We start from the raw sequence: 12,536 nt of genomic DNA, 5'->3' as shown, positions 1-12,536 counted from the left end.
TTTGACCTCTCTGCTGGCTGAGATAAGCTCATTTTCAACGTCCAATTCAGAATGTAATAAAACCAGATCCAGCCATAAAATGCATCATTCTTTTTTGTTTTAGACAACATTTCATGCACTGTTAAACATGTTAAAGCAAGTTGCAAGTGAAAATCTATGTCTCTGACTGAGTTTGCATTACTGTGATTTGACCTCTCTGCTGGCTGAGATAAGCTCATTTTCAACGTCCAATTCAGAAAGTGATAAAACCAGATCCAGCCATAAAATGCATCATTCTTTTTTTGTTTTAGACAACATTTCATGCACTGTTAAACATGTTAAAGCAAGTTGCAACTGAAAATAAATGTCTCTGACTGAGTTTGCATTATTGTGATTTGACCTCTCTGCTGGCTGAGATAAGCTCATTTTCAACGTCCAATTCAGAATGTAATAAAACCAGATCCAGCTATAAAATGCATCATTCTTTTTTGTTTTAGACAACATTTTATGCACTGTTAAACATGTTAAAGCAAGTTGCAAGTGAAAATCTATGTCTCTGACTGAGTTTGCATTACTGTGATTTGACCTCTCTGCTGGCTGAGATAAGCTCATTTTCAACGTCCAATTCAGAATGTAATAAAACCAGATCCAGCCATAAAATGCATCATTCTTTTTTGTTTTAGACAACATTTCATGCACTGTTAAACATGTTAAAGCAAGTTGCAAGTGAAAATCTATGTCTCTGACTGAGTTTGCATTACTGTGATTTGACCTCTCTGCTGGCTGAGATAAGCTCATTTTCAACGTCCAATTCAGAAAGTGATAAAACCAGATCCAGCCATAAAATGCATCATTCTTTTTTTGTTTTAGACAACATTTCATGCACTGTTAAACATGTTAAAGCAAGTTGCAACTGAAAATAAATGTCTCTGACTGAGTTTGCATTATTGTGATTTGACCTCTCTGCTGGCTGAGCAAAGCTCATTTTCAACGTCCAATTCAGAAAGTGATAAAAACAGATCCAGCCATAAAATGCATCATTCTTTTTTTGTTTTAGACAACATTTCATGCACTGTTAAACATGTTAAAGCAAGTTGCAAGTGAAAACCTATGTCTCTGACTGAGTTTGCATTACTGTGATTTGACCTCTCTGCTGGCTGAGATAAGCTCATTTTCAACGTCCAATTCAGAATGTAATAAAACCAGATCCAGCCATAAAATGCATCATTCTTTTTTGTTTTAGACAACATTTCATGCACTGTTAAACATGTTAAAGCAAGTTGCAAGTGAAAATCTATGTCTCTGACTGAGTTTGCATTACTGTGATTTGACCTCTCTGCTGGCTGAGATAAGCTCATTTTCAACGTCCAATTCAGAATGTAATAAAACCAGATCCAGCCATAAAATGCATCATTCTTTTTTGTTTTAGACAACATTTCATGCACTGTTAAACATGTTAAAACAAGTTGCAAGTGAAAATCTATGTCTCTGACTGAATTTGCATTACTGTGATTTGACCTCTCTGCTGGCTGAGATAAGCTCATTTTCAACGTCCAATTCAGAAAGTGATAAAACCAGATCCAGCCATAAAATGCATCATTCTTTTTTTGTTTTAGACAACATTTCATGCACTGTTAAACATGTTAAAGCAAGTTGCAACTAAAAATAAATGTCTCTGACTGAGTTTGCATTATTGTGATTTGACCTCTTTGCTGGCTGAGATAAGCTCATTTTCAACGTCCAATTCAGAATGTAATAAAACCAGATCCAGCTATAAAATGCATCATTCTTTTTTGTTTTAGACAACATTTTATGCACTGTTAAACATGTTAAAGCAAGTTGCAAGTGAAAATCTATGTCTCTGACTGAGTTTGCATTACTGTGATTTGACCTCTCTGCTGGCTGAGATAAGCTCATTTTCAACGTCCAATTCAGAATGTAATAAAACCAGATCCAGCCATAAAATGCATCATTCTTTTTTGTTTTAGACAACATTTCATGCACTGTTAAACATGTTAAAGCAAGTTGCAAGTGAAAATCTATGTCTCTGACTGAGTTTGCATTACTGTGATTTGACCTCTCTGCTGGCTGAGATAAGCTCATTTTCAACGTCCAATTCAGAAAGTGATAAAACCAGATCCAGCCATAAAATGCATCATTCTTTTTTTGTTTTAGACAACATTTCATGCACTGTTAAACATGTTAAAGCAAGTTGCAACTGAAAATAAATGTCTCTGACTGAGTTTGCATTATTGTGATTTGACCTCTCTGCTGGCTGAGATAAGCTCATTTTCAACGTCCAATTCAGAATGTAATAAAACCAGATCCAGCTATAAAATGCATCATTCTTTTTTGTTTTAGACAACATTTTATGCACTGTTAAACATGTTAAAGCAAGTTGCAAGTGAAAATCTATGTCTCTGACTGAGTTTGCATTACTGTGATTTGACCTCTCTGCTGGCTGAGATAAGCTCATTTTCAACGTCCAATTCAGAATGTAATAAAACCAGATCCAGCCATAAAATGCATCATTCTTTTTTGTTTTAGACAACATTTCATGCACTGTTAAACATGTTAAAGCAAGTTGCAAGTGAAAATCTATGTCTCTGACTGAGTTTGCATTACTGTGATTTGACCTCTCTGCTGGCTGAGATAAGCTCATTTTCAACGTCCAATTCAGAAAGTGATAAAACCAGATCCAGCCATAAAATGCATCATTCTTTTTTTGTTTTAGACAACATTTCATGCACTGTTAAACATGTTAAAGCAAGTTGCAACTGAAAATAAATGTCTCTGACTGAGTTTGCATTATTGTGATTTGACCTCTCTGCTGGCTGAGATAAGCTCATTTTCAACGTCCAATTCAGAATGTAATAAAACCAGATCCAGCTATAAAATGCATCATTTTTTTTGTTTTAGACAACATTTTATGCACTGTTAAACATGTTAAAGCAAGTTGCAAGTGAAAATCTATGTCTCTGACTGAGTTTGCATTACTGTGATTTGACCTCTCTGCTGGCTGAGATAAGCTCATTTTCAACGTCCAATTCAGAATGTAATAAAACCTGATCCAGCCATAAAATGCATCATTCTTTTTTGTTTTAGACAACATTTCATGCACTGTTAAACATGTTAAAGCAAGTTGCAAGTGAAAACCTATGTCTCTGACTGAGTTTGCATTACTGTGATTTGACCTCTCTGCTGGCTGAGATAAGCTCATTTTCAACGTCCAATTCAGAATGTAATAAAACCAGATCCAGCTATAAAATGCATCATTCTTTTTTGTTTTAGACAACATTTCATGCACTGTTAAACATGTTAAAGCAAGTTGCAAGTAAAAATCTATGTCTCTGACTGAGTTTGCATTACTGTGATTTGACCTCTCTGCTGGCTGAGATAAGCTCATTTTCAACGTCCAATTCAGAATGTAATAAAACCAGATCCAGCCATAAAATGCATCATTCTTTTTTGTTTTAGACAACATTTCATGCACTGTTAAACATGTTAAAGCAAGTTGCAAGTGAAAATCTATGTCTCTGACTGAGTTTGCATTACTGTGATTTGACCTCTCTGCTGGCTGAGATAAGCTCATTTTCAACGTCCAATTCAGAAAGTGATAAAAACAGATCCAGCCATAAAATGCATCATTCTTTTTTGTTTTAGACAACATTTCATGCACTGTTAAACATGTTAAAGCAAGTTGCAAGTGAAAATCTATGTCTCTGACTGAGTTTGCATTACTGTGATTTGACCTCTCTGCTGGCTGAGATAAGCTCATTTTCAACGTCCAATTCAGAATGTGATAAAACCAGATCCAGCTATAAAATGCATCATTCTTTTTTGTTTTAGACAACATTTCATGCACTGTTAAACATGTTAAAGCAAGTTGCAAGTGAAAATCTATGTCTCTGACTGAGTTTGCATTACTGTGCTTTGACCTCTCTGCTGGCTGAGATAAGCTCATTTTCAACGTCCAATTCAGAATGTAATAAAACCAGATCCAGCCATAAAATGCATCATTCTTTTTTGTTTTAGACAACATTTCATGCACTGTTAAACATGTTAAAGCAAGTTGCAAGTGAAAACCTATGTCTCTGACTGAGTTTGCATTACTGTGATTTGACCTCTCTGCTGGCTGAGATAAGCTCATTTTCAACGTCCAATTCAGAAAGTGATAAAAACAGATCCAGCCATAAAATGCATCATTCTTTTTTGTTTTAGACAACATTTCATGCACTGTTAAACATGTTAAAGCAAGTTGCAAGTGAAAATCTATGTCTCTGACTGAGTTTGCATTACTGTGATTTGACCTCTCTGCTGGCTGAGATAAGCTCATTTTCAACGTCCAATTCAGAATGTAATAAAACCAGATCCAGCCATAAAATGCATCATTCTTTTTTGTTTTAGACAACATTTCATGCACTGTTAAACATGTTAAAGCAAGTTGCAAGTGAAAATCTATGTCTCTGACTGAGTTTGCATTACTGTGATTTGACCTCTCTGCTGGCTGAGATAAGCTCATTTTCAACGTCCAATTCAGAATGTTATAAAACCAGATCCAGCTATAAAATGCATCATTCTTTTTTGTTTTAGACAACATTTCATGCACTGTTAAATATGTTAAAGCAAGTTGCAAGTGAAAATCTATGTCTCTGACTGAGTTTGCATTACTGTGATTTGACCTCTCTGCTGGCTGAGATAAGCTCATTTTCAACGTCCAATTCAGAATGTAATAAAACCAGATCCAGCCATAAAATGCATCATTCTTTTTTGTTTTAGACAACATTTCATGCACTGTTAAACATGTTAAAGCAAGTTGCAAGTGAAAATCTATGTCTCTGACTGAGTTTGCATTACTGTGATTTGACCTCTCTGCTGGCTGAGATAAGCTCATTTTCAACGTCCAATTCAGAAAGTGATAAAACCAGATCCAGCCATAAAATGCATCATTCTTTTTTTGTTTTAGACAACATTTCATGCACTGTTAAACATGTTAAAGCAAGTTGCAACTGAAAATCTATGTCTCTGACTGAGTTTGCATTATTGTGATTTGACCTCTCTGCTGGCTGAGATAAGCTCATTTTCAACGTCCAATTCAGAATGTAATAAAACCAGATCCAGCCATAAAATGCATCATTCTTTTTTGTTTTAGACAACATTTCATGCACTGTTAAACATGTTAAAGCAAGTTGCAAGTGAAAATCTATGTCTCTGACTGAGTTTGCATTACTGTGATTTGACCTCTCTGCTGGCTGAGATAAGCTCATTTTCAACGTCCAATTCAGAATGTAATAAAACCAGATCCAGCCATAAAATGCATCATTCTTTTTTGTTTTAGACAACATTTCATGCACTGTTAAACATGTTAAAGCAAGTTGCAAGTGAAAATCTATGTCTCTGACTGAGTTTGCATTACTGTGATTTGACCTCTCTGCTGGCTGAGATAAGCTCATTTTCAACGTCCAATTCAGAATGTAATAAAACCTGATCCAGCTATAAAATGCATCATTCTTTTTTGTTTTAGACAACATTTCATGCACTGTTAAACATGTTAAAGCAAGTTGCAAGTGAAAATCTATGTCTCTGACTGAGTTTGCATTACTGTGATTTGACCTCTCTGCTGGCTGAGATAAGCTCATTTTCAACATCCAATTCAGAATGTAATAAAACCAGATCCAGCCATAAAATGCATCATTCTTTTTTGTTTTAGACAACATTTCATGCACTGTTAAACATGTTAAAGCAAGTTGCAAGTGAAAATCTATGTCTCTGACTGAGTTTGCATTACTGTGATTTGACCTCTCTGCTGGCTGAGATAAGCTCATTTTCAACGTCCAATTCAGAAAGTGATAAAAACAGATCCAGCCATAAAATGCATCATTCTTTTTTGTTTTAGACAACATTTCATGCACTGTTAAACATGTTAAAGCAAGTTGCAAGTGAAAATCTATGTCTCTGACTGAGTTTGCATTACTGTGATTTGACCTCTCTGCTGGCTGAGATAAGCTCATTTTCAACGTCCAATTCAGAATGTAATAAAACCTGATCCAGCTATAAAATGCATCATTCTTTTTTGTTTTAGACAACATTTCATGCACTGTTAAACATGTTAAAGCAAGTTGCAAGTGAAAATCTATGTCTCTGACTGAGTTTGCATTACTGTGATTTGACCTCTCTGCTGGCTGAGATAAGCTCATTTTCAACGTCCAATTCAGAATGTAATAAAACCAGATCCAGCCATAAAATGCATCATTCTTTTTTGTTTTAGACAACATGTCATGCACTGTTAAACATGTTAAAGCAAGTTGCAAGTGAAAATCTATGTCTCTGACTGAGTTTGCATTACTGTGATTTGACCTCTCTGCTGGCTGAGATAAGCTCATTTTCAACGCCCAATTCAGAAAGTGATAAAAACAGATCCAGCCATAAAATGCATCATTCTTTTTTTGTTTTAGACAACATTTCATGCACTGTTAAACATGTTAAAGCAAGTTGCAACTGAAAATAAATGTCTCTGACTGAGTTTGCATTACTGTGATTTGACCTCTCTGCTGGCTGAGATAAGCTCATTTTCAACGTCCAATTCAGAATGTAATAAAACCAGATCCAGCCATAAAATGCATCATTCTTTTTTGTTTTAGACAACATTTCATGCACTGTTAAACATGTTAAAGCAAGTTGCAAGTGAAAATCTATGTCTCTGACTGAGTTTGCATTACTGTGATTTGACCTCTCTGCTGGCTGAGATAAGCTCATTTTCAACGTCCAATTCAGAATGTAATAAAACCAGATCCAGCCATAAAATGCATCATTCTTTTTTGTTTTAGACAACATTTCATGCACTGTTAAACATGTTAAAGCAAGTTGCAACTGAAAATCTATGTCTCTGACTGAGTTTGCATTATTGTGATTTGACCTCTCTGCTGGCTGAGATAAGCTCATTTTCAACGTCCAATTCAGAATGTAATAAAACCAGATCCAGCTATAAAATGCATCATTCTTTTTTGTTTAAGACAACATTTTATGCACTGTTAAACATGTTAAAGTAAGTTGCAAGTGAAAATCTATGTCTCTGACTGAGTTTGCATTACTGTGATTTGACCTCTCTGCTGGCTGAGATAAGCTCATTTTCAACGTCCAATTCAGAATGTAATAAAACCAGATCCAGCCATAAAATGCATCATTCTTTTTTGTTTTAGACAACATTTCATGCACTGTTAAACATGTTAAAGCAAGTTGCAAGTGAAAATCTATGTCTCTGACTGAGTTTGCATTACTGTGATTTGACCTCTCTGCTGGCTGAGATAAGCTCATTTTCAACGTCCAATTCAGAATGTAATAAAACCAGATCCAGCCATAAAATGCATCATTCTTTTTTGTTTTAGACAACATTTCATGCACTGTTAAACATGTTAAAGCAAGTTGCAAGTGAAAATCTATGTCTCTGACTGAGTTTGCATTACTGTGATTTGACCTCTCTGCTGGCTGAGATAAGCTCATTTTCAACGTCCAATTCAGAAAGTGATAAAACCAGATCCAGCCATAAAATGCATCATTCTTTTTTTGTTTTAGACAACATTTCATGCACTGTTAAACATGTTAAAGCAAGTTGCAACTAAAAATAAATGTCTCTGACTGAGTTTGCATTATTGTGATTTGACCTCTCTGCTGGCTGAGATAAGCTCATTTTCAACGTCCAATTCAGAATGTAATAAAACCAGATCCAGCTATAAAATGCATCATTCTTTTTTGTTTTAGACAACATTTTATGCACTGTTAAACATGTTAAAGCAAGTTGCAAGTGAAAATCTATGTCTCTGACTGAGTTTGCATTACTGTGATTTGACCTCTCTGCTGGCTGAGATAAGCTCATTTTCAACGTCCAATTCAGAATGTAATAAAACCAGATCCAGCCATAAAATGCATCATTCTTTTTTGTTTTAGACAACATTTCATGCACTGTTAAACATGTTAAAGCAAGTTGCAAGTGAAAATCTATGTCTCTGACTGAGTTTGCATTACTGTGATTTGACCTCTCTGCTGGCTGAGATAAGCTCATTTTCAACGTCCAATTCAGAAAGTGATAAAACCAGATCCAGCCATAAAATGCATCATTCTTTTTTTGTTTTAGACAACATTTCATGCACTGTTAAACATGTTAAAGCAAGTTGCAACTGAAAATAAATGTCTCTGACTGAGTTTGCATTACTGTGATTTGACCTCTCTGCTGGCTGAGATAAGCTCATTTTCAACGTCCAATTCAGAATGTAATAAAACCAGATCCAGCCATAAAATGCATCATTCTTTTTTGTTTTAGACAACATTTCATGCACTGTTAAACATGTTAAAGCAAGTTGCAACTGAAAATAAATGTCTCTGACTGAGTTTGCATTACTGTGATTTGACCTCTCTGCTGGCTGAGATAAGCTCATTTTCAACGTCCAATTCAGAATGTAATAAAACCAGATCCAGCCATAAAATGCATCATTCTTTTTTGTTTTAGACAACATTTCATGCACTGTTAAACATGTTAAAGCAAGTTGCAAGTGAAAATCTATGTCTCTGACTGAGTTTGCATTACTGTGATTTGACCTCTCTGCTGGCTGAGATAAGCTCATTTTCAACGTCCAATTCAGAAAGTGATAAAACCAGATCCAGCCATAAAATGCATCATTCTTTTTTTGTTTTAGACAACATTTCATGCACTGTTAAACATGTTAAAGCAAGTTGCAACTAAAAATAAATGTCTCTGACTGAGTTTGCATTATTGTGATTTGACCTCTCTGCTGGCTGAGATAAGCTCATTTTCAACGTCCAATTCAGAATGTAATAAAACCAGATCCAGCTATAAAATGCATCATTCTTTTTTGTTTTAGACAACATTTTATGCACTGTTAAACATGTTAAAGCAAGTTGCAAGAGAAAATCTATGTCTCTGACTGAGTTTGCATTACTGTGATTTGACCTCTCTGCTGGCTGAGATAAGCTCATTTTCAACGTCCAATTCAGAATGTAATAAAACCAGATCCAGCCATAAAATGCATCATTCTTTTTTGTTTTAGACAACATTTCATGCACTGTTAAACATGTTAAAGCAAGTTGCAAGTGAAAATCTATGTCTCTGACTGAGTTTGCATTACTGTGATTTGACCTCTCTGCTGGCTGAGATAAGCTCATTTTCAACGTCCAATTCAGAAAGTGATAAAACCAGATCCAGCCATAAAATGCATCATTCTTTTTTTGTTTTAGACAACATTTCATGCACTGTTAAACATGTTAAAGCAAGTTGCAACTGAAAATAAATGTCTCTGACTGAGTTTGCATTACTGTGATTTGACCTCTCTGCTGGCTGAGATAAGCTCATTTTCAACGTCCAATTCAGAATGTAATAAAACCAGATCCAGCCATAAAATGCATCATTCTTTTTTGTTTTAGACAACATTTCATGCACTGTTAAACATGTTAAAGCAAGTTGCAAGTGAAAATCTATGTCTCTGACTGAGTTTGCATTACTGTGATTTGACCTCTCTGCTGGCTGAGATAAGCTCATTTTCAACGTCCAATTCAGAAAGTGATAAAACCAGATCCAGCCATAAAATGCATCATTCTTTTTTTGTTTTAGACAACATTTCATGCACTGTTAAACATGTTAAAGCAAGTTGCAACTGAAAATAAATGTCTCTGACTGAGTTTGCATTATTGTGATTTGACCTCTCTGCTGGCTGAGATAAGCTCATTTTCAACGTCCAATTCAGAAAGTGATAAAACAGATCCAGCTATAAAATGCATCATTCTTTTTTGTTTTAGACAACAATTCATGCACTGTTAAACATGTTAAAGCAAGTTGCAAGTGAAAATCTATGTCTCTGACTGAGTTTGCATTACTGTGATTTGACCTCTCTGCTGGCTGAGCAAAGCTCATTTTCAACGTCCAATTCAGAAAGTGATAAAAACAGATCCAGCCATAAAATGCATCATTCTTTTTTTTGTTTTAGACAACATTTCATGCACTGTTAAACATGTTAAAGCAAGTTGCAACTGAAAATAAATGTCTCTGACTGAGTTTGCATTACTGTGATTTGACCTCTCTGCTGGCTGAGATAAGCTCATTTTCAACGTCCAATTCAGAATGTAATAAAACCAGATCCAGCCATAAAATGCATCATTCTTTTTTGTTTTAGACAACATTTCATGCACTGTTAAACATGTTAAAGCAAGTTGCAACTGAAAATAAATGTCTCTGACTGAGTTTGCATTACTGTGATTTGACCTCTCTGCTGGCTGAGATAAGCTCATTTTCAACGTCCAATTCAGAATGTAATAAAACCAGATCCAGCCATAAAATGCATCATTCTTTTTTGTTTTAGACAACATTTCATGCACTGTTAAACATGTTAAAGCAAGTTGCAAGTGAAAATCTATGTCTCTGACTGAGTTTGCATTACTGTGATTTGACCTCTCTGCTGGCTGAGATAAGCTCATTTTCAACGTCCAATTCAGAAAGTGATAAAACCAGATCCAGCCATAAAATGCATCATTCTTTTTTTGTTTTAGACAACATTTCATGCACTGTTAAACATGTTAAAGCAAGTTGCAACTAAAAATAAATGTCTCTGACTGAGTTTGCATTATTGTGATTTGACCTCTCTGCTGGCTGAGATAAGCTCATTTTCAACGTCCAATTCAGAATGTAATAAAACCAGATCCAGCTATAAAATGCATCATTCTTTTTTGTTTTAGACAACATTTTATGCACTGTTAAACATGTTAAAGCAAGTTGCAAGAGAAAATCTATGTCTCTGACTGAGTTTGCATTACTGTGATTTGACCTCTCTGCTGGCTGAGATAAGCTCATTTTCAACGTCCAATTCAGAATGTAATAAAACCAGATCCAGCCATAAAATGCATCATTCTTTTTTGTTTTAGACAACATTTCATGCACTGTTAAACATGTTAAAGCAAGTTGCAAGTGAAAATCTATGTCTCTGACTGAGTTTGCATTACTGTGATTTGACCTCTCTGCTGGCTGAGATAAGCTCATTTTCAACGTCCAATTCAGAAAGTGATAAAACCAGATCCAGCCATAAAATGCATCATTCTTTTTTTGTTTTAGACAACATTTCATGCACTGTTAAACATGTTAAAGCAAGTTGCAACTGAAAATAAATGTCTCTGACTGAGTTTGCATTACTGTGATTTGACCTCTCTGCTGGCTGAGATAAGCTCATTTTCAACGTCCAATTCAGAATGTAATAAAACCAGATCCAGCCATAAAATGCATCATTCTTTTTTGTTTTAGACAACATTTCATGCACTGTTAAACATGTTAAAGCAAGTTGCAAGTGAAAATCTATGTCTCTGACTGAGTTTGCATTACTGTGATTTGACCTCTCTGCTGGCTGAGATAAGCTCATTTTCAACGTCCAATTCAGAAAGTGATAAAACCAGATCCAGCCATAAAATGCATCATTCTTTTTTTGTTTTAGACAACATTTCATGCACTGTTAAACATGTTAAAGCAAGTTGCAACTGAAAATAAATGTCTCTGACTGAGTTTGCATTATTGTGATTTGACCTCTCTGCTGGCTGAGATAAGCTCATTTTCAACGTCCAATTCAGAAAGTGATAAAACAGATCCAGCTATAAAATGCATCATTCTTTTTTGTTTTAGACAACAATTCATGCACTGTTAAACATGTTAAAGCAAGTTGCAAGTGAAAATCTATGTCTCTGACTGAGTTTGCATTACTGTGATTTGACCTCTCTGCTGGCTGAGCAAAGCTCATTTTCAACGTCCAATTCAGAAAGTGATAAAAACAGATCCAGCCATAAAATGCATCATTCTTTTTTTTGTTTTAGACAACATTTCATGCACTGTTAAACATGTTAAAGCAAGTTGCAAGTGAAAACCTATGTCTCTGACTGAGTTTGCATTACTGTGATTTGACCTCTCTGCTGGCTGAGATAAGCTCATTTTCAACGTCCAATTCAGAATGTAATAAAACCAGATCCAGCCATAAAATGCATCATTCTTTTTTGTTTTAGACAACATTTCATGCACTGTTAAACATGTTAAAGCAAGTTGCAAGTGAAAATCTATGTCTCTGACTGAGTTTGCATTACTGTGATTTGACCTCTCTGCTGACTGAGATAAGCTCATTTTCAACGTCCAATTCAGAAAGTGATAAAACCAGATCCAGCCATAAAATGCATCATTCTTTTTTTGTTTTAGACAACATTTCATGCACTGTTAAACATGTTAAAGCAAGTTGCAACTAAAAATAAATGTCTCTGACTGAGTTTGCATTATTGTGATTTGACCTCTCTGCTGGCTGAGATAAGCTCATTTTCAACGTCCAATTCAGAATGTAATAAAACCAGATCCAGCTATAAAATGCATCATTCTTTTTTGTTTTAGACAACATTTTATGCACTGTTAAACATGTTAAAGCAAGTTGCAAGAGAAAATCTATGTCTCTGACTGAGTTTGCATTACTGTGATTTGACCTCTCTGCTGGCTGAGATAAGCTCATTTTCAACGTCCAATTCAGAATGTA

Source organism: Danio rerio, chromosome 15, assembly GCF_049306965.1.
Source record: "Danio rerio strain Tuebingen ecotype United States chromosome 15, GRCz12tu, whole genome shotgun sequence".
NCBI classification, from domain to species: domain Eukaryota; kingdom Metazoa; phylum Chordata; class Actinopteri; order Cypriniformes; family Danionidae; genus Danio; species Danio rerio.
The sequence above is the reverse complement of the archived record's forward strand: the minus strand, read 5'-3'. Positions refer to the sequence as shown.